The sequence below is a fragment of the Rutidosis leptorrhynchoides genome, chromosome 4 (assembly GCF_046630445.1).
Source record: "Rutidosis leptorrhynchoides isolate AG116_Rl617_1_P2 chromosome 4, CSIRO_AGI_Rlap_v1, whole genome shotgun sequence".
NCBI lineage: Eukaryota > Viridiplantae > Streptophyta > Magnoliopsida > Asterales > Asteraceae > Rutidosis > Rutidosis leptorrhynchoides.
Window position 1 is genome coordinate 592,041,074 of NC_092336.1, and position 25,237 is coordinate 592,066,310.

Sequence of the window (25,237 nt, forward strand, 5' to 3'; positions counted from 1 at the left end):
GAAGAGGTCGCAGTTATTATAACTCTCCACCATACTGGCAGCAACAAAATTGGACCTGGCCCAATCAAACTACTTCCAACTGGACTCCAGGCCCATGCCCGTATCCTTCTACTCCCTGGATTCATTATGTTATAGAATCCATTATGTTTCACGTGTTGCTACACGAATGTTGTAAGTATCTGGTCAGCAGCTGAGTGATGCTGATTTGGATACGATGTTGTTGTTATAACGTCTAGACAAATGGCATAGGTTACAACTGGCTAATAGATTAAGTAGTTCCTCTCGATGTAAGGTCAGTAATGTTATTGAAAATGTTGTTCAAATAAGGTGCTCAGATGATTGCTTCTCCAGTGACTTAGAGTGTGTACGGTCTCTGTCGCTGACCAACTGATAGTTAATGTTGCATCTGCCACCCTGGTATGGTTTGTCCATTGTTTTGTTTTTGCACGGTAAATTTAGATGTTGTTATTAGTGCACAATTTTGATACTTTTATATGTTATATCAGTTGGCTACTCAATTGCAATTGTGATGGATGTAAGCGGGTCGGGGACTACATATTCGATCTCTGCTCAATCTAGAGGTATGTCAGCACAGTTTTTACACTATTATAACATCTTTCTGTAGTTTTAATATTCTAATGTTGTTTAGCTGTCTTTATTGTTAGTGTGATTTCATGGTTATGGTACATTAGTTTACTTTATGTAGAGTTTTAAGTTTAAAGGATGTAAAGTGCTCAAACAGATAATGATTTTGAACAGAGTTAATTGCTAAAAGATTAGTATTTTTCATAGTTAGTAAAACTTGGCACCCTTTTTAAAAAAATCATACTTGCTGATCGGATAACAATGCTTCTTATATAATAATGGGTACAAAATTGTTAAAGTTATTACTGCATGCTCATAGTTACTGAAGTTCAGTTCCTTTTGTTTAAATCATAATTTTGGAACATGATGGCTAATGAATGATGATAGTATTATTGCTTCATTTAAATATATCTAACAGAGTGTCAACAAGTTGACTTTTAAAATTGGTTTATATGCTTTGATTACTATTAACATAATATTAAATATTATAAATATTATTACTAATATACATCTCGCATTAACACGTATTCAGCACTTTATGCTTGGCGATCTGATGGAAATGCATCTAAGAGTAATGGGTACAAATCGCTTCTACTTACTCCTCACCTAAATCAATATTCTTCGGTAAAGGATTAACCAAATCTGTATCATTCATACACAAAAAAACTTTCATTTAAAAACGGTTGTTGCTGAAAAATTTGTCGTAATTGATGTAGGTCTAACTTATTCAGCTGTCAATGCATCGGGAGATGGAAAACCTGTTATTGTTACTAACATTGAAGGTCAATATACATGAAGAACGAAGATAGGTTACTTTGACAGATTGCTAAAAGGCAGGTTGTAGTCGACCTTGAGAATTTTATTGGTAGGAAGATGACAAAAGTTGATAAGATTAAACAAGTTTCGTCTGATGTTATTTGTGAAGAGAATGAGATTGGTAAACTTCATTGTCCTGAAAACTCATGTCCGAAATAAAACAAGCTTTGTAAACGCCATAGTCATTTTGCTATTGTAGCAGCAAAAAAAGGCACTAAGCATAAAACAAAAACCATGTCTGAAACAAAACAAGCTATGTAAACGCCATAGTAGTGTGCTCCGTAGTAGTCATATGTAGTAACAAATTGTACACTATGTTATAGCCGTGCAGTCATTTTGTTATTGTAAATAAATAGTGTACGTAATTATCGAACAATAGTAACTACACAAATAACGAACCCACAACAAAACGTAAATGACAAGCAATCCAAAGAACGCCGCCGCATCGCGCGGCCGTACCGCTGCTAGTTACTCTCGAAGTCACAAATAAACAACTTACTATAATGGTCCGTCTCTTTGATTCAACTAATATATAACATTTTTCCTAAACCAATCCTGACCTACAATACAACTTACCATTACATTTCACGTGTATATATCAATATATGTGACTTCCACGAGGCTTGAAAGCCAACCTCACTATTGAGCTATAATTATAACGATAGTAATTTAGTGTTTCCGGGTATTACCATGAGGGGTTCTCCAGCTAGAACTGAAAAGGAGGAAGACAAAGACGAACGAACAGCCACTAGAATATTGTTATCGTTAGATGAGCTTCTGTTGCGCCCCTTTATGAACGAGGGGATCGAAAGGCCAAAAATCGAAGGTGACAGCTTAGTGATAGATCCATTATCCACTTCTCATCTTGAACTCTAATGCTTTTGGTTTATTAGACCATTCTTATCAATGACATACTTCTTCAAATTAACATTGTGCCAAATCATCGGCACCTCGCCATTTCTTTCTAATCACTAACTCATCACATTTCTGTTGGAAAAATTGGTAAAAAGTGTGTTTTCACCAACATTGGACACTTACTAATATATGATGAGTAGTCAATATTAATGATGATAAAATGGGTTTTGTTCAGCCACTAACGAGGGCTTTACAACGAACTAAAGTGTGTCCAAAACGAAATAAAGGTGAATGAGATATCGAGTCTCAAAGTTGTGTGTTTAGTGCAAATTCTAAAAGGCTTTTAAGCTACACTAAATTGGTAGTAGGTGGAACTAAAAGATTGAGCTTCCATTATAAATAGGAGTCTTAAGAGTTTGTAAAACACACACATAAATTGCCCAGCAATAAAACACACACACAATTTCTATTGTGCTCTCTCGGTTCAACATCAACGGTCTTTCCGTTCGACTTTCTTTCAGGCATGTGTTCAAGTCCGGCAGTACGCTGCTTCGGACCGGTGTACCCTGGGAACAGACGAAGAATCTGTTTAAGGGAATTGTGTCAAACACAAGCCCGGTTCAACCTTCAATTCGGTTAGATCATTTTAACTTTTTCAGTTCTTATTCCGTATATATATTTTACCTATAAACTTAAACAGATTCGATGTTCCATGAAACTGATATGGTTATAATCGGATTTGATAGAACCGGATTACGTTTATATGTTGATGCTATATACACTGATCATATAATACACATGTTAAATAATGTTATCTATAAATAATATACATGGTATTCATATACACTGCCGACTATTATTTTGATTAACTGAGATATTTAAACTGCCGCTTTGCTATTTAATATATATATCTTGTTTCTAATATTTATTATGTGCATCTCATGTTTGCATTGAAACAGATTAAAATATTATTTGCTTCTATTGCTATTGCAATCGTTTATAAACAGTTACTCTGTTCCAGTTTTGATAATAGTGCTGCTGTATTATTCTATTAACATGCATATAACAGTCTATTTGATTAAGTCTTGATTACCGTTGATATGCTATTGTATTAAAAGGTATTGGTAATCGAATGTTAACCGACTGATTATTGATTATATATTTTCAGTGATTATGTGGACTGATTTGCGTTAGAATATATTTGTGAGTAATATAATTATTTGTGTGTCTATATAGTGGATATATTTATAATGCTTGAGTGAACGGGTATGCTTTTAAGAGTTATTATGAATTTGTGAATGGACACGTAATTACACGTTGTATCTATATTTTATGTCATAGTGATGTACAGAGTATAAACCTCAAAATATTAACTCAGTTTAATGATACATATTACTTCTTAATTTCGTCTGACACAAGGTGAGGATGAATTGTATGTGTTACTGTATTAAATTGGTTAATGATCTAAAAGTATGTAATCTGCTTTAGAACATGAGTATGTGTGAGCATATTTATCTTATTTATTTGCTTTATAAAGATATATATATATATATGCATAATTGATTATGATAAAGCCCGTTTAGATATATAAATTATGTATGCCTTTGTAGATAATTGATAAAAGGCATAATAGTGTATGTATGCATGACCATTTGGAGCTCACAGACTTTGATCTTAATTATTGAATATTTGCAAATTATATACTATAAATACATACGCTTCTTAATGCACTTGTATATAAAGTCAAAAGTAGATGTGGAAGTCCTCTTTATGCACTTTATAGATAAAGTGTATGGTTGATACTGATTTCAACTGGAAGCTACTTGAATTGGTGTATATATAATATAATAAAGGGCAAATTATATATAGTTTCTATTTCTATATATTCCATGATGATGCTGCTTTGATATGCTCACACTATTTGAAAAATTAATAATGATAGTTTGTGACATATGACCTGGATGACCATTTATTTATATTTATATTACATCCACTTCAATTATATGGATAAGAATAGTGGACATATTTTGAAATTTTATATCAGTCGATAAATGATGATCTGTTTTTATAGAATTATTATCTATAATATAATATGTTATTCCTACATATTGTGTAGATTTTGGCTTATATGATGAACTGATTAAACATACGAGCATGTTTGAGATCTATTTATAAGGATGTGGATAATGACTTGTTTTAAGCTTTCATGTATAACACTAAGAATAATGAGAATTTATAGTGTAGTTGTTGCGTGAATCTTGGATAAATGATAGTGCATAGTTGAGTTGTTCTCAATCTCGACATGTGTACACGGGTTTCTCATGTTAGGAAATTTGGGAAGTTCACTAGTGTGAATTTTAAACGTTGGCAGCAAAAGATGCTCTTTTGTCTGACCACACTGAACCTTGCGAGGTTCTTATGTGGAACCGCTCCCTAAGTTGCTGAAGGGGAACGTGATGCGGTTCGTACTCAGGCTTAAAGATCTAAGCAGCTCACTTGTGTGAACCTTAAACGTTGACAGAAAAAGATGTTCTTTTATCTAACCATGTTGAACCTTGTGAGGTTCTTGACTGAACCTTGCGAGGTTCTTGACTGAACCACTTCCTAAGTTGCAGAAGGGAAATATGATGCTCAAATTGTGAGCGCGGTTCAGGTTTGGAATCATTCAGATTACTTGTGCGCAAGTCGATCGTTCTATAACGTGTATTCGAACAGTCTCCGGACCGTTTTCGGACGGATTTCGAACTGTATTTTGATCTGTTTCCAGATAGTATTTGACACTGGTTATAGATTGTCTTCGGGACAGTATTCGGACAGTTTTAGACTGTTATTAAACCGGATGTAAACTTGTTTGTTTAACAGTTGGGCTTAAACATGTTTGGTTTAACCGGTTTTATTGAAACGGTTTAGTTTAATCGTTTAGTATAAACCTTTTGGTTTTAACATGTTTGGTTTACATGTTTGTGTTTAGATCTGCTTGGTTTAAATGTAGGGTTGAAACTTGTTCGGTTTACCCTTTTAAGTTGAAACGATGTTAAGATGATACCTGTTTGGTTACCCATTTAAGTTTAAACCTATTTGGTTTACTTGTTTAGGTTGAACCTGCTAGGTTTACCTATTTGGTTGAAACCTGATTGGTTTAACTTAGTTGAGTTGAAACATGTTTGGTTTAACTCAGTTTGTTCACGGTAAAATGAAACTTTTATTTGGGTTGAAAACCCAAATTAATTTAGTTCACGTGGTATTTGCTGACTGAAATTTTCTGTTTTGCTAAAACAATTTATTTTAGTTTATATTCCAGAGTAATGATCCTGGAAAAATTGACTTCTGGATAGGAACTCACATTGAATAATGTGTTGTATGTTCCTGAGATTCGAAAGGAATCTGGTTCGGATGTTTGTTTAACAAGTTTGACATTAAAAATCAAAATAAAAATGGAAAGTGTATTCAAAAGGTGATGTTGACCGAGAGTGAATGTATATTTAAAAGGGTTGTGCCCTATAAATGTGAAACTTGTGTTGAAGGAAAATCAACGAGATCATTTCGGTTGAACGAAAAACCGAACCCTTGATATGATCCACACTGATGTGTGTGATTTGAAATCCATTCCAACGAGAAATGGTAACAAGTACTTCATTACGTTTATCGATGATAGCACGAAGTATTGTTATGTTTACAATCAACTTGAACGGAAAATCAAGGTCGTTCGCAGTGATAGAGGTGGTGAATACGTCACACCGTTTGCTGAATTTTGTTCACAAAATGTCATTAGACATGAATTCACTGCACCTTACTCACCTCAATCGAATGAGGCTATTGAACGAAAGAATAGAATCTTGAAAGAAATGGTGAATGTCATGTTGGTGAGTTCTGGTGTAAGCCAGTGAATGTGGGGGGATGCCATCATATCGAAAAAACTATTTTTTAAATAAGATACCCCAAAAGAAAAGGAATAAAACCCCATACGAGTTATGGTTGAAAAGAAAACCATCCTATGAGTACCTCAAAGTGTGGGGTGCCTAACAAAGGTAGTTGTTCCCTACCTAAGGCACAAAAGATAGGATCAAAGACTATTGACTGCATATTTTTCGGATGTACAAAAAGGTTCGATAATAGAATCGAGAAACGTTTCATTCTTTAATATGTATTTTCATACATTACAAATGAACGTGAAAGTTCGTCTAGGATAGACGAGAAGGTGTTCAAGATGAGACACCTAATGAGCTAGTTCAATAGGAACTAGTATGATTAAAGAGGAACTAAAACTGAATGTATAAAAGATATACATAATATTTGAGACCTTTTTAAATTGTATATTTAAAACGGTGTTTATGTATGCGAAGTCCATTTTGTCATGATACAAGAGATATGGTATGACATTTCTTGTAAGAAAAGCTATTGAGAATATGAATGATGAGTCAATTATTCTAATGCTTTGGACATAAAGTCTATGGAATACTAGACTTGGACTTGTTAATGATGATCATCTGCAGAGATCAATTAACAACTAATATTTCATTGTGTTGAATATATTTAAAGACAAAATCGATTTCATTCAGTAATAGAAGGATTTGATATATTGTGAACATCATTGATGATGTGAATTATTCGCATGTTATGTGAACTATGATGTTGAAGATAATTATTATATAAAGATGTCAATCTTTATTATATCATTATTATCTTAAGATTTGTATTACCTAATCAGAATTCAGATGTGAAAATATAATTTGAGTGCGAGAACTTTATTGAGTTTTCTAAATTCATCATCTCTAGGTCAAACCTAGAATATGACTAAGAATTGCTCAAATGTGCTAAAATACAAATCACAAAAGATGTAATCTTATGTGTTAGCATTTGAACGCTTCATTGATTAAAATCATATTAGATATATATGATTATGATATCAAGTTGCAAGACATGTGGGGGAAGCTTTGAAAGGATAAGCAGTAACCCTAGTTGGTTGTGTAAAATGAACACAATAGCTTGTAAATGTGGGGGTGTTGTAGTGACCCGAACTTTTCCATGTTTATATATATTAATTGAGATTGATATTTACATGATTAAATATTTCCAACATGTTAAGCAATCAAACTTGTTAAGACTTGATTAATTGAAATATGTTTCATATAGACAATTGACCACCCAAGTTGACCGGCGATTCACGAACGTTAAAACTTGTAAAAACGACATGACGATATATATATATGGATATACATATAGTTAACATGAGATTATGATAAGTAAGTATCTCCATAAGTATATTAACAATGAGTTATATACATATAAACAAGACTACTAACTTAAGGATTTCGAAACGAGACATATATGTAACGATTATCGTTGTAACGACATTTAAATGTATATATATCATATTAAGATATATTAATATATCATAATATCATGATAATATAATAATTTAACATCTCATCAGATATAATAAACAATGGGTTAAAAACATTAATTGAGATCGTTAACTTAAAGGTTTCAAAACAACACTTACATGTAACGACTAACGATGACTTAACGACTCAGTTAAAATGTATATACATGTAGTGTATTTAAATGTATTAAAATACTTTTGGAAGACTTCAAGACATATATCAAAACACTCATACTTAACGAAAATGGTTACAGTTACTTTTCCATTCTTTTCTTTCATCAAGAATTCTAGTCGTATTCTTACCCGTATTATACACAGCTTCAAAACGTACTTACTATGAGTATATACCAATAGGAACTAGCATGGGATTCCACTCTTGATTATGTCATGTATGACTAATCAATTTTAACTTCTACCATGAGCTAGTCAACTAACTAGAACTCCTTTTAACCCCACTCACCACTCACCAATTACCACTCATCATTCACTCCATTTCACTTCCAATTCTCTTTCTAATTCTCTCTCAACACACACACACACTATTATGAACGTATTTTTCCAGTAGTTAATCATCATCTTCATCAAAAATCACTTCAAGAATCAAGCTATAATCATCATAGGAAGAACACTTCAAGAACACTTCAAAAATCCCTTCAAGTTTACTAATTTACTTCCAAGCTTTCTAATCCATTCCAAGTAATCATCTAAGATCAAGAAACTTTTGTTATATACAGTAGGTTATCTTTCTTATTCAAGGTAATATTCATATTCAAACTTTGATTCAATTTCTATAACTATAAACTATCTTAATTCGAGTAAAAATCTTACTTGAACTTGTTTTTGTGTCATGATCCTACTTCAAGAACTTTCAAGCCATCCAAGATCCTTTGAAGCTAGATCATTTCTTGTCACTTCCAGTAGGTTTACCTACTAAACTTGAGGTAGTAATGATGTTCATAACATCATTCGATTCATATATATAAAACTATCTTATTCGAAGGTTTAAACTCGTAATCACTAGAACATAGTTTAGTTAATTCTAAACTTGTTCGCAAACAAAAGTTAATCCTTCTAACTTGACTTTTAAAATTAACTACACACATGTTATATATCTATATGATATGCTAACTTAATGATTTAAAACCTGAAAACACGAAAAACACCGTAAAACCGGATTTGCGCCGTCGTAGTAACACCGCGGGCTGTTTTGGGTTAGTTAATTAAAAACTATGATAAACTTTGATTTAAAAGTTTTTATTCTGAGAAAATGATTTTTATTATGAACATGAAACTATATCCAAAAATTATGGTTAAACTCAAAGTGGAAGTATGTTTTCTAAAATGGTCATCTAGACGTCGTTCTTTCGACTGAAATGACTACCTTTACAAAAACGACTTGTAACTTATTTTTACGACTATAAACCTATACTTTTCTGTTTAGATTCATAAAATAGAGTTCAATATGAAACCATAGCAATTTGATTCACTCAAAACGGATTTAAAATGAAGAAGTTATGGGTAAAACAAGATTGGATAATTTTTCTCATTTTAGCTACGTGAAAATTGGTAACAAATCTATTTCAACCATAACTTAATCAACTTGTATTGTATATTATGTAATCTTGAGATACCATAGACACGTATACAATGTTTCGACCTATCATGTCGACACATCTATATATATTTCGAAACAACCATAGACACTCTATATGTGAATGTTGGAGTTAGCTATACAGGGTTGAGGTTGATTCCAAAATATATATAGTTTGAGTTGTGATCAATATTGAGATACGTATACACTGGGTCGTGGATTGATTCAAGATAATATTTATCGATTTATTTCTGTACATCTAACTGTGGACAACTAGTTGTAGGTTACTAACGAGGACAGCTGACTTAATAAACTTAAAACATCAAAATATATTAAAAGTGTTGTAAATATATTTTAAACATACTTTGATATATATGTATATATTATTATAGGTTCGTGAATCAACCAGTGGCCAAGTCTTACTTCCCGACGAAGTAAAAATCTGTGAAAGTGAGTTATAGTCCCACTTTTAAAATCTAATATTTTTGGGATGAGAATACATGCAGGTTTTATAAATGATTTACAAAATAGACACAAGTACGTGAAACTACATTCTATGGTTGAATTATCGAAATCGAATATGCCCCTTTTTATTAAGTCTGGTAATCTAAGAATTAGGGAACAGACACCCTAATTGACGCGAATCCTAAAGATAGATCTATTGGGCCTAACAAACCCCATCCAAAGTACCGGATGCTTTAGTACTTCGAAATTTATATCATATCCGAAGGGTGTCCCGGAATGATAGGGATATTCTTATATATATGCATCTTGTTAATGTCGGTTACCAGGTGTTCACCATATGAATGATTTTTATCTCTATGTATGGGATGTGTATTGAAATATGAAATCTTGTGGTCTATTGTTACGATTTGATATATATAGGTTAAACCTATAACTCACCAACATTTTTGTTGACGTTTAAAGCATGTTTATTCTCAGGTGAATACTAAGAGCTTCCGCTGTTGCATACTAAAATAAGGACAAGATTTGGAGTCCATGTTTGTATGATATTGTGTATAAACTGCATTCAAGAAACTGATTTCGATGTAACATATTTGTATTGTAAACCATTATGTAATGGTCGTGTGTAAACAGGATATTTTAGATTATCATTATTTGATAATCTACGTAAAGCTTTTTAAACCTTTATTTATGAAATAAATGTTATGGTTTGTTTTAAAAATGAATGCAGTCTTTGAAAAACGTCTCATATAGAGGTCAAAACCTCGCAACGAAATCAATTAATATGGAACGTTTTTAATCAATAAGAACGGGACATTTCAGTTGGTATCCGAGCGTTGGTCTTAGAGAACCAGAAAATTTGTATTATTGTGTCTTATCGAGTTTGTTAGGATGCATTAGTGAGTCTGGACTTCGACCGTGTTTTCTTTAAAAATGATTGCTTAACATTTTTGTTGGAAACTATATATTTTTAACATATGAATATTATGTGATATATTAATCTCTTAACGTGTTTGATATTATGTGATAGATGTCTACCTCTAGAACAAGTCCCATTGACTCACCTAATAATAATGAAGAGTCAAATGTAAATTGGAATGATTCGTGGACTGATTCACAAGTTCCCGAAGAGGAACCGGAAGAAGAGTCGGAACCGGAAGAAGAATCGGAACCGGAAGAAGAATCGGAACCGGAAGAAGAAATAGAACCGGTGGGGGAAATAATAAAACGGTTAAGTAAAAGAGAATCCTCAACCAACCGACCAAGGTTAATTATGGTCAATGGTGTTTCCGCCAAGGAAGCAAAATATTGGGAGGATTACCAATTCTCCGATGAATCGGATTCCGACGAGAATTCCGATGATGTTATAGAAATTACCCCAACTGAATTTAAAAAGGCAAAAGCAAATAATAAGGGAAAGGGCATAAAAATAGAGAAATCTAATTCCAACCCCGATGAACTTTATATGTATCGTCAACCCCCAAAGTCCTTAAGTTGTAACAATGACCCGGGAACCTCTAAACCACCAGGTTTTTCTAAACCAATGTGGACAACGACGGCTCGTATTAGGGGAACATCATATATCCCGAGAAACTTGGCAAAACGAACCAAAACCGAACAAGAAGAAACGAGCGAGTCGGAATAAGATAGTTGTATTCGTGTGGTGTAATATATGTAATATAGTGTGCTTATGATATATGTAAAAATTGCTTGTATTAATAAGTATTTTTTTATGAATCTAACTCTTGTCTATTTTACAGTATAAAAACACAAAATGGATAGACAACCCAATATTTTAAGAGACCTACCCGGAGACATGATTGATGAAATCTTGTCTAGAGTCGGTCAGAATTCCTCGGCACAACTATTTAAGGCGAGATCAGCTTGTAAGACATTCGAAGAACGTTCCAAGAATGCCTTGGTTTATAAAAGGCTTTCGTTCGAAAGATGGGGGATATCACATTAGAAAATCCATAAGTTACGATGTGTTTACTTTGACGCATATATTGCGGGGAACCGAAATGCTATTTTACGCAACGGGTTAAGAAATTATTTTGACTCAGTATATCCGAATATAGGACTTCGTGATTTAGAAAAAGCGGCTAACATGCAACATAAAGAAGCATGTTATGCTTACGGGTTAGTAATGTTCGCTTCTCACCAAAGTGAGAACAAGAACATCGGGCTACAACTATTAAACAAAATGTTCTCACAAGTGACGGAGTCGGTAATTGGGGTAAGAAATGAGGTTTTTAGGTTTTTACGAGACTGTTGGTCATTACGTAACCCTCGTCCCTTTAACGACGTTACAACACGCTGTCTTATCAACGGCCATAACGGTTATGTTCCACAAGACCAAGGATGGGAAGTAGTCCTAGTAAAACCAGAATGCATGACTTGTTTCTGGACGTATGAATTACGTGTCTTTATTGCCTTTGCTGAACGACTTGTGTACTAGCTAGAATTATCTTCACAACTATCTTGTATCAAAGTTATTGTGTGCTATATTTCATGCTTTATGTAAAATAAGCGGTATTGTAAGTTTGTAAAATATTGTATAAAAGTTTGAACGCGAAATATTATTACAATCAGTTTTTCATATAGAATTGTAGTAGTTGTATTGTATATTAGCTACTAAGTATGAACTTAACGGGTAGGTACTACCCGAATTTAAACTTATAAAACGCTAATATGAAGAAAAAGCTTTTATAAATGAGTTCATATTATGCTACGAAATACTATTAACTACTCTTAATATTCTGTATGATTAACTTGTTCCATTTGACTATTTTGAAGGAAATGGCACCGACTACTCGACACACCGTGAATATGAATGAAGAGGAATTCCGTACTTTTCTAGCTTCAAACATAGCCGCAGTACAGGCTGCGCTACATAACAACAATAACCTTGGATCTAGCAGTACAGGAAATCGTGTAGGATGCACCTACAAAGAATTCACTGCCTGCAAACCTTTGGAATTTGATGGAACCGAAGGACCGATCGGATTAAAACGGTGGACCGAGAAGGTCGAATCGGTGTTTGCCATAAGTAAGTGTACTGAAGAGGACAAAGTGAAGTACGCTACGCATACCTTCCCAGGTTCTGCGTTAACATGGTGGAATACCTATCTAGAGCAAGTGGGACAAGATGATGCGTACGCACTACCGTGGTCAGCATTCAAGCACTTGATGAACGAGAAGTACCGTCCCAGAACCGAGGTCAATAAGCTCAAGACAGAACTTAGAGGGTTACGAACCCAAGGATTTGATATTACCACGTACGAAAGACGATTCACAGAATTGTGCCTATTGTGTCCCGGAGCATTCGAAGATGAGGAAGAGAAGATCGACGCGTTTGTGAAAGGATTACCGGAAAGAATCCAAGAAGATATAAGTTCACACGAGCCCGCCTCCATACAACAGGCATGTAGAATGGCTCACAAACTAGTGAACCAGATTGAAGAAAGAATTAAAGAACAGACTGCTGAAGAGGCCAATGTGAAGCCAGTCAAAAGAAAGTGGGAGGAAAACGGTGATAAGAATCACCAATACAACAACAGCAGCAATTACAAAAATAATCGCAACAATTATCCCAATAATCGCAACATCAATCGCAACTACAACAAACGGCCCAATAACAACAACAACAACAGCAACTACAACAATCATCCCAACAACAATAATAACCGCAACAACAACAACAATCAGAAGCAGCTATGCCAAAGGTGTGAAAAGTATCACTCGGGGTTCTGCACCAAATTTTGCAACAAGTGTAAAAGAAATGGTCATAGCGCGGCGAAGTGTGAGGTCTACGGACCAGGGGTTAATAGAACGAAAGGAACAAATGGTGTCGGAAAGAGTAATGGCGGAGCAAGTAGTGTCGGAGCAAGTTATGCCAATGTAGTTTGTTATAAATGTGGAAAACCGGGCCACATTATTAGAAATTGCCCGAACCAGGAGAACACGAATGGACAAGGCCGCGGAAGAGTTTTCAATATTAATGCGGCAGAGGCACAGGAAGACCCGGAGCTTGTTACGGGTACGTTTCTTATTGACAATAAATCTGCTTACATTTTATTTGATTCGGGTGCGGATAGAAGCTATATGAGTAGAGATTTTTGTGCTAAATTAAGTTGTCCATTGACGCCTTTGGATAGTAAATTTTTACTCGAATTAGCAAATGGTAAATTAATTTCAGCAGATAATATATGTCGGAATCGAGAAATTAAACTGGTTAGCGAAACATTTAAGATTGATTTGATACCAGTAGAGTTAGGGAGTTTTGATGTGATAATCGGTATGGACTGGTTGAAAGAAGTGAAAGCAGAGATCGTTTGTTACAAAAATGCAATTCGCATTATACGAGAAAAAGAAAAACCCTTAATGGTGTACGGAGAAAAGGGCAACACGAAGCTACATATTATTAGTAATTTGAAGGCACAAAAACTAATAAGAAAAGGTTGCTATGCTGTTCTAGCACACGTCGAGAAAGTACAAACTGAAGAAAAGAGCATCAATGATGTTCCCATTGCAAAAGAATTTCCCGATGTATTTCCGAAAGAATTACCGGGATTACCCCCACAGCGATCCGTTGAATTTCAAATAGATCTTGTACCAGGAGCTGCACCAATAGCTCGTGCTCCTTACAGACTCGCACCCAGCCAGATGAAAGAACTGCAAAGCCAATTACAAGAACTTTTAGAGCGTGGTTTCATTCGACCAAGTACATCACCGTGGGGAGCTCCTGTTTTGTTTGTCAAGAAGAAAGATGGTACATTCAGGTTGTGTATCGACTACCGAGAGTTGAACAAACTTACCATCAAGAACCGCTACCCACTACCGAGAATCGACGACTTATTTGATCAACTACAAGGCTCGTCTGTTTATTCAAAGATTGACTTACGTTCCGGGTATCATCAAATGCGGGTGAAAGAAGATGATATTCCAAAGACTGCTTTCAGAACACGTTACGGTCATTACGAGTTTATGGTCATGCCGTTTGGTTTAACTAATGCACCAGCTGTGTTCATGGACCTTATGAACCGAGTGTGTGGACCATACCTTGACAAGTTTGTCATTGTTTTCATTGATGACATACTTATTTACTCAAAGAATGACCAAGAACACGGTGAACATTTGAGAAAGGTGTTAGAAGTATTGAGGAAGGAAGAATTGTACGCTAAGTTTTCAAAGTGTTCATTTTGGTTGGAAGAAGTTCAATTCCTCGGTCACATAGTGAACAAAGAAGGTATTAAGGTGGATCCGGCAAAGATAGAAACTGTTGAAAAGTGGGAAACCCCGAAAACTCCGAAACACATACGCCAGTTTTTAGGACTAGCTGGTTACTACAGAAGGTTCATCCAAGACTTTTCCAGAATAGCAAAACCCTTGACTGCATTAACGCATAAAGGGAAGAAATTTGAATGGAATGATGAACAAGAGAAAGCGTTTCAGTTGTTGAAGAAAAAGCTAACTACGGCACCTATATTGTCATTGCCTGAAGGGAATGATGATTTTGTGATTTATTGTGACTCATCAAAGCAAGGTCTCGGTTGTGTATTAATGCAACGAACGAAGGTGATTGCTTATGCGTCTAGACAATTGAAGATTCACGAACAAAATTATACGACGCATGATTTGGAATTAGGCGCGGTTGTTTTTGCATTAAAGACTTGGAGGCACTACTTATATGGGGTCAAAAGTATTATATATACCGACCACAAAAGTCTTCAACACATATTTAATCAGAAACAACTGAATATGAGGCAGCGTAGGTGGATTGAATTATTGAATGATTACGACTTTGAGATTCGTTACCACCCGGGGAAGGCAAATGTGGTAGCCGATGCCTTGAGCAGGAAGGACAGAGAACCCATTCGAGTAAAATCTATGAATATAATGATTCATAATAACCTTACTACTCAAATAAAGGAGGCGCAACAAGGAGTTTTAAAAGAGGGAAATTTAAAGGATGAAATACCCAAAGGATCGGAGAAACATCTTAATATTCGGGAAGACGGAACCCGGTATAGGGCTGAAAGGATTTGGGTACCAAAATTTGGAGATATGAGAGAAATGGTACTTAGAGAAGCTCATAAAACCAGATACTCAATACATCCTGGAACGGGGAAGATGTACAAGGATCTCAGGAAATATTTTTGGTGGCCGGGTATGAAAGCCGATGTTGCTAAATACGTAGGAGAATGTTTGACGTGTTCTAAGGTCAAAGCTGAGCATCAGAAACCATCAGGTCTACTTCAACAACCCGAAATCCCGGAATGGAAATGGGAAAACATTACCATGGATTTCATCACTAAATTGCCAAGGACTGCAAGTGGTTTTGATACTATTTGGGTAATAGTTGATCGTCTCACCAAATCAGCACATTTCCTGCCAATAAGAGAAGATGACAAGATGGAGAAGTTAGCACGACTGTATTTGAAGGAAGTCGTCTCCAGACATGGAATACCAATCTCTATTATCTCTGATAGGGATGGCAGATTTATTTCAAGATTCTGGCAGACATTACAGCAAGCATTAGGAACTCGTCTAGACATGAGTACTGCCTATCATCCACAAACTGATGGGCAGAGCGAAAGGACGATACAAACGCTTGAAGACATGCTACGAGCATGTGTTATTGATTTCAGAAACAGTTGGGATCGACATCTACCATTAGCAGAATTTTTCTACAACAACAGCTACCATTCAAGCATTGAGATGGCGCCGTTTGAAGTACTTTATGGTAGAAAGTGCAGGTCTCCGATTTGTTGGAGTGAAGTGGGGGATAGACAGATTACGGGTCCGGAGATTATACAAGAAACTACCGAGAAGATCATCCAAATTCAACAATGGTTGAAAACCGCCCAAAGTCGACAAAAGAGCTACGCTGACATTAAAAGAAAAGATATAGAATTTGAAATTGGAGAGATGGTCATGCTTAAAGTTGCATCTTGGAAAGGCGTTGTTCGATTTGGTAAAGGAGGGAAATTAAATCCAAGGTATATTGGACCATTCAAGATTATTGATCGTGTCGGACCAGTAGCTTACCGACTTGAGTTACCTCAACAACTCGCGGCTGTACATAACACTTTCTACGTCTCGAATTTGAAGAAATGTTTTGCTAAAGAAGATCTCATTATTCCGTTAGATGAAATCCAAATCAACGAAAAACTCCAATTCATCGAAGAACCCGTCGAAATAATGGATCGTGAGGTTAAAAGACTTAAGCAAAACAAGATACCAATTGTTAAGGTTCGATGGAATGCTCGTAGAGGACCCGAGTTCACCTGGGAGCGTGAAGATCAGATGAAGAAGAAATACCCGCATCTATTTCCAGAAGATTCGTCAACACCTTCAACAGCTTAAAATTTCGGGACGAAATTTATTTAACGGGTAGGTACTGTAGTGACCCGAACTTTTCCATGTTTATATATATTAATTGAGATTGATATTTACATGATTAAATGTTTCCAACATGTTAAGCAATCAAACTTGTTAAGACTTGATTAATTGAAATATGTTTCATATAGACAATTGACCACCCAAGTTGACCGGCGATTCACGAACGTTAAAACTTGTAAAAACGACATGACTATATATATATGGATATACATATGGTTAACATGAGATTATGATAAGTAAGTATCTCCATAAGTATATTAACAATGAGTTATATACATATAAACAAGACTACTAACTTAAGGATTTCGAAACGAGACATATATGTAACGATTATCGTTGTAACGACATTTAAATGTATATATATCATATTAAGATATATTAATATATCATAATATCATGATAATATAATAATGTAACATCTCATTAGATATAATAAACAATGGGTTAACAACATTATTTGAGATCGTTAACTTAAAGGTTTCAAAACAACACTTACATGTAACGACTAACGATGACTTAACGACTCAGTTAAAATGTATATACATGTAGTGTATTTAAATGTATTAAAATACTTTTGGAAGACTTCAAGACATATATCAAAACACTCATACTTAACGAAAATGGTTACAGTTACTTTTCCATTCTTTTCTTTCATCAAGAATTCTAGTCGTATTCTTACCCGTATTATACACAGCTTCAAAACGTACTTACTATGAGTATATACCAATAGGAACTAGCATGGGATTCCACTCTTGATTATGTCATGTATGACTAATCAATTTTAACTTCTACCATGAGCTAGTCAACTAACTAGAACTCCTTTTAACCCCACTCACCACTCACCAATTACCACTCATCATTCACTCCATTTCACTTCCAATTCTCTTTCTAATTCTCTCTCAACACACACACACACTATTATGAACGTATTTTTCCAGTACTTAATCATCATCTTCATCAAAAATCACTTCAAGAATCAAGCTATAATCATCATAGGAAGAACACTTCAAGAACACTTCAAAAATCCCTTCAAGTTTACTAATTTACTTCCAAGCTTTCTAATCCATTCCAAGTAATCATCTAAGATCAAGAAACCTTTGTTATATACAGTAGGTTATCTTTCTTATTCAAGGTAATATTATATTCAAACTTTGATTCAATTTCTATAACTATAAACTATCTTAATTCGAGTAAAAATCTTACTTGAACTTGTTTTTGTGTCATGATCCTACTTCAAGAACTTTCAAGCCATCCAAGATCCTTTGAAGCTAGATCATTTCTTGTCACTTCCATTAGGTTTACCTACTACACTTGAGGTAGTAATGATGTTCATAACATCATTCGATTCATATATATAAAACTATCTTATTCGAAGGTTTAAACTCGTAATCACTAGAACATAGTTTAGTTAATTCTAAACTTGTTCGCAAACAAAAGTTAATCCTTCTAACTTGACTTTTAAAATTAACTACACACATGTTCTATATCTATATGATATGCTAACTTAATGATTTAAAACCTGAAAACACGAAAAATACCGTAAAACCGGATTTACGCCGTCGTAGTAACACCGCGGGCTGTTTTGGGTTAGTTAATTAAAAACTATGATAAACTTTGATTTAAAAGTTGTTATTCTGAGAAAATGATTTTTATTATGAACATGAAACTATATCCAAAAATTATGGTTAAACTCAAAGTGGAAGTATGTTTTCTAAAATGGTCATCTAGACGTCGTTCTTTCGACTGAAATGACTACCTTTACAAAAACGACTTGTAACTTATTTTTCCGACTATAAACCTATACTTTTCTGTTTAGATTCATAAAATAGAGTTCAATATGAAACCATAGCAATTTGATTCACTCAAAACGGATTTAAAATGAAGAAGTTATGGGTAAAACAAGATTGGATAATTTTTCTCATTTTAGCTACGTGAAAATTGGTAACAAATCTATTCCAACCATAACTTAATCAACTTGTATTGTATATTATGTAATCTTGAGATACCATAGACACGTATACAATGTTTCGACCTATCATGTCGACACATCTATATATATTTCGGAACAACCATAGACACTCTATATGTGAATGTTGGAGTTAGCTATACAGGGTTGAGGTTGATTCCAAAATATATATAGTTTGAGTTGTGATCAATACTGAGATACGTATACACTGGGTCGTGGATTGATTCAAGATAATATTTATCGATTTATTTCTGTACATTTAACTGTGGACAACTAGTTGTAGGTTACTAACGAGGACAGCTGACTTAATAAACTTAAAACATCAAAATATATTAAAAGTGTTGTAAATATATTTTAAACATACTTTGATATATATGTATATATTGTTATAGGTTCGTGAATCAACCAGTGGCCAAGTCTTACTTCCCGACGAAGTAAAAATCTGTGAAAGTGAGTTATAGTCCCACTTTTAAAATCTAATATTTTTGGGATGAGAATACATGCAGGTTTTATAAATGATTTACAAAATAGACACAAGTACGTGAAACTATATTCTATGGTTGAATTATCGAAATCGAATATGCCCCTTTTTATTAAGTCTGGTAATCTAAGAATTAGGGAACAGACACCCTAATTGACGCGAATCCTAAAGATAGATCTATTGGGCCTAACAAACCCCATCCAAAGTACCGGATGCTTTAGTACTTCGAAATTTATATCATATCCGAAGGGTGTCCCGGAATGATAGGGATATTCTTATATATATGCATCTTGTTAATGTCGGTTACCAGGTGTTCACCATATGAATGATTTTTATCTCTGTGTATGGGATGTGTATTGAAATATGAAATCTTGTGGTCTATTGTTACGATTTGATATATATAGGTTAAACCTATAACTCACCAACATTTTTGTTGACGTTTAAAGCATGTTTATTCTCAGGTGAATATTAAGAGCTTCCGCTGTTGCATACTAAAATAAGGACAAGATTTGGAGTCCATGTTTGTATGATATTGTGTATAAACTGCATTCAAGAAACTGATTTCGATGTAACATATTTGTATTGTAAACCATTATGTAATGGTCGTGTGTAAACAGGATATTTTAGATTATCATTATTTGATAATCTACGTAAAGCTTTTTAAACCTTTATTTATGAAATAAAGGTTATGGTTTGTTTTAAAAATGAATGCAGTCTTTGAAAAACGTCTCATATAGAGGTCAAAACCTCGCAACGAAATCAATTAATATGGAACATTTTTAATCAATAAGAACGGGACATTTCAGGTGTCTTGCGTTTTCTATCAAGAACAAGGTTCATGATAACGCGTTCTAATGTATCTCTAATGAGTTGTACTCTATCCGACTTAGCATATACTGTAAGCAAGCTAAGTAGATACAAGAGTAATCCAAGTACATCTCATTGGAGTTGTATGATTAGGTTAGTTCGGTAACAGATATCCTGCAGTGATCGAGAGACACTGTGATGCAAACTAGATATATGATACAAATGATTCCAAAGCGACATGTAGGTGTGTATTCATACTTGAAGGTGCTGCTATATCGTGGAAGTCATTTAACAAACGATTATTGCTAGATCCACGATGGAATCATAATTCATCACTTTAGATAAAGCTGGTGAAGAGGCAGAATGGCTACGTCAATTCATTAAAGATATACCAGATGGCCTAAGCCGGTGTCGGCTATATGTATACATTGTGATAGCCAATCGGTGATTGGTAGAGCTCATATTACAATGTGTAATGGTATGAATAAACATATGGTATGAATAAACATATGAGACGTAGACATAATAAAGTACGTCAACTAATCTCTAGAGGAATTATCACTATTGACTATGTGAAGTCAAAGGATAATGTTGCGGATCCGCTGACAAAAGGCTTAAGTAGAGAGTTAGTATATTAGTCGTGCGTGTGATGCCCCGTACAAAACCATCATATACGAATCATCAATAACAGGATCATTACAAGGTTAAGTACTATATGCTGTAATTAAAGAAGTTGCATTCATGATAAAAAGGTGATGTCATAATCGACATCAAATGTTTTACATTTCAAAAGCATGCTTCACTAAGTAGAAGCAAATAATAAGTGTATGTGACCACAATGGTCGTTACAAGTCATAGTTCAAAAGTACGAATGTTTGAATGCAAAGTAAAGTAGTTCATGCGTGGACAACTCTAAGCAGCGGGTTCTACAGCACGACTAGTACACAGCGGAAGCAACCTCAAGCACCTGAGAAATACATGCTTAAAAACGTCAACACAACGGTTGGTGAGCTATAGTTTAAGTATAACAGTATGTAAGGTAGGCCACGAGATTTCAGTGCTACAAAGAGCGTTTCAAAACAGTATGATAAAGTATATGTTAACCGTGGGCACTTGGTAACTAACTTAACGTTTATACCCCCTGAAAGTACACTTGGCAAGTGCGTATGTTTACGAAGTATTAAACACCCGTTAAATGCTAGCGCTACTAGCCCGAGTGGGGATGTCAAACCCTATGGATCCATATCTAAGATTCGTGTTCATGGTTCAAAAACCAATGATTAAACGTTACCGAGCTAAAGGGAATGTTTCTGCCGTTATATAACCCACACATATATAAGTTTAAGTACTCGTGCCTAGTATGTAAAACATAAAATCCGCATGTATTCTCAGTTCCCAAAATAAGTTAAAGTAAAAAGGGAATGCTATAACTCACAATGATATGTAGCGGTAAAGTAGTAGTCGGGAAAGGTGTGCAAGTAAATGGTCCGAAGTCCTCAACCTAAGTCAAATAGTACTAAGTCAGTAAATCGTCTTAATAGGTTTAAAAGTATGTATTTAAGGTCTTAAGGGTCATCATCATTCATCATTAAACAAAAGGCGTAAGGTAGGTTTCGTTTATTAAAGTAGTTTAAAACAAAGTCTGACTTCAGTCAGTCACCACGGCCTCTACCCTTACTGAATTAAGGTGAGACCAGTGGTCATGGCTCCGTCTATGAGTCCCTTAAGTGTGGTAAAATTTACATAAGCAAACTCGTCTTCGTTTAACCGTGGTGACGGTCTAAGTGCGAGTAGGTCTGAAATTTCTGCACAACGTTAAAAGGACCTAGTGACGATCGGAGGGCCATAAATCCTAAACCGTAACTCGGATTAAGACGAGTCCTATATGAAAAGTTATATACTCGAAAAGTTCTATCTAAAAATCAAGGTTAGAACAGCCCAGGTCTACTGGTCTGTTACAGAATCACCAGACCAGTAGCTTTTGGACAGAACAGTGAGTTTAAAAGGGTTCCGGTGGTCTTGGTGCTTGATGTTCATCATGGTTCTCATCCTTGATGCATATAGCTTCAAGTGTACAACTCATGGGTGTGTTTACGTCATCTTAACCAAGTCTTGACCATCATAACCCTAGTGCAAGTCTAAGACATGAAGCACAACTCACTTAAGAGTTGCATGTAGTTTGATGAACCAAAGTTACATCAAAGTCTTAGATCTAACACATACATGAACTTTAAAAGAAATATTGAACTATAAACTTGAAAGTTAACTAACTAATCAAGATCATAAGTAGTAGAACATAGTTCTTAGTTTGATCTTGAAGATCCAAGACTCAAAAGTCTAGATCCAAAGTTATATTTAAAGAAAACTTATTTGTGTGTTCTTGAACCTTCAAAGTTAACTTAATTTGTTCAAGAGATATGAGATCAAGACTAACTTATAGTACTTGACCATATAAACTAACTACATGAAATTAAAGTGCATAAATTGAAGAAGTAAACTTAAATAAACAAGAAAAGATTTATGGTTGTTCATACTTTTAAAGATTCAACCAAAGTTGATCTTTAAGTAAAGTAAACTTTAAGTTTACTTCCATGACTTACAAGTATGTCTTTAATCAACACAAGAACTTTATAATCTTTGAAACATTATATGTAGAACCTAAACTAGAGAGTTTAGTTCTTGATTGTTCTTGTTAAAACAAGAAAAAGGATGAATCAAACTAGAAAGTTAGATTCTTGAAACATGTAAGTAAATAACAACAAGTAATTAACTAATCAACGACTAGTAACAATAAACAAAAGATGATGATGATTATGTTCATGTAGAAATCAGTTTTTACAAGAAAAGAAGAAGAGAAAAATTGCTCTAGTTACTTACAAGAAAGGGAGCAAAAGAGAGAAAGAAATGAAAGAAAAGTTGAGAGGATTTTTGCAAGTAAAGTGTGTGTGTAATGAATGAAGGTTACAAGTGAACAAGTAGTAAGTAAAAAAAAAAATTTTGACTCCCTCCATCCCTAAAAGCTACGGCCAGCAGAAAAAAAAAGGAGGAAGAAGTTTGCACACTAGTCACTTGTATGTTAAAGCCTTTAAAGTTGGTTAAAATGGGTGCATGCATGGGAATGAACAAGTAACTTGATTCCTTACTAAGTTAACTAACTAGTTTGCTTCTAATTGATACTTACAAGTATTAGTGGGCTAACTAAGTTCACTTAAAATGTAGGGTGGGCTTGGAAGTCCAATAACATGAGTCCATTACACTAACAGAGCCCAAGTTCAAATAAATCACAAGTTAAACCAATTAAAGTCCAAGTAACTAACTAATAGCCTTAGTTAATTAAAATGATTAATAAATTTAATCATGAATGTAAATAATATCTAAAAATATTATTCGTGAAAGTTTCGGGTGTCACAAAGACGTTTCGGGCACTTAAAAGTCAAGTTCGGGCAGTCATGGCAACATGTAAATGTAATAACATACATTCGTTTAATCACACGTATTAGTAATAATAATTATTAATAAATAAACGTTGGAAATTCCAGGGTCGTTACATTACCCACCTTTTAAAGAAAATTTCGTCCCGAAATTTAAGCTGGGGTAGATGGAGGAGTCGGGAAAAGGTGAGGATACTTCCGCATCATTTGATCCTCTCGCTCCCAAGTAAACTCAGGTCCTCGTTTGGCATTCCATCGTACTCGTACAATCGGAATCTTGTTGCGTTTCAAAGTTTTGATCTCACGATCCATAATTTCAACAGGTTCCTCCACAAAGTGGAGTTTGTCGTCTATCGTAAGTTCCTCAAGTGGTATGATAAGTTCAGGTGCAGCAAGACACTTCTTCAAGTTTGACACATGGAAGGTAGGATGAACTGAGCTCAATTGTGCTGGTAAGTCTAAACGGTAAGCAACGGGTCCAACACGTTCCAAGATCTCAAAAGGACCAATGTATCGTGGGTTCAACTTTCCACGTTTTCCAAAACGGATCACACCTTTCCAAGGTGAAACCTTTAACATTACACGATCACCAACGTTGAATTCAAAGTCTTTACGTTTAAGATCGGCATAACTCTTTTGACGATCACGGGCAGTCTTAAGTCTAGCTTGGATCTGAGCAATCTTCTCCGTGGTTTCGTGGACTACCTCGGGTCCGGTGATTTGCTTTTCGCCTACTTCGGCCCAACAAATAGGAGATCGGCACTTACGGCCATACAATGCTTCAAAAGGTGCAGCATTAATGCTAGAGTGATAACTGTTGTTGTACGAGAATTCGGCGAGTGGCAAATGCCTTTCCCAGGCCTTTTCGAAATCAATGACACATGCACGCAACATGTCCTCCAAGGTCTGAATCGTGCGTTCACTTTGCCCGTCAGTCTGAGGGTGATAAGCAGTACTCATGTCGAGACGAGTTCCCATGGCTTCTTGCAAGGAACGCCAAAATCTAGAAGCAAAACGGGGATCGCGATCGGAGATGATCGATAATGGTACACCGTGTCGTGATACAACCTCCTTAATGTATAATTGAGCAAGTCTCTCCATTGTATCCGTTTCCTTCATCGCTAGAAAGTGTGCAGATTTGGTAAGGCGGTCAACAATAACCCAAATGGTATCGTATCCGCCCACCGTCTTTGGTAGCTTGGTGATGAAATCCATTGTGATCCTTTCCCACTTACATTGTGGGATCTCCAGTTGCTGAAGTAATCCAGAAGGTCTCTGATGCTCGGCTTTAACCTTCGAGCAAGTCAAACACTTACCAACATAAGTCGCAACGTCCTTCTTAAGATTCGGCCACCAATACTGTTCTTTAAGGTCGTGGTACATTTTTCCCGCTCCAGGATGAATCGAATATCTCGACTTGTGTGCTTCATCAAGTATCAGGTTCCGTAGATCT

The 25,237-nt window shown here is 35.0% G+C and overlaps 1 long non-coding RNA gene across 1 annotated transcript; it reads left to right on the plus strand.

Moving 5' to 3' along the window:
• The first annotated feature begins 377 nt into the window (after positions 1-377).
• On the plus strand, positions 378-1,186 carry LOC139845606 (uncharacterized). The gene is made up of 3 exons (XR_011758399.1): positions 378-417; positions 507-581; positions 1,118-1,186. It is a non-coding gene; the product is annotated as an uncharacterized lncRNA (long non-coding RNA).
• Positions 1,187-25,237: the final 24,051 nt, after the last annotated feature.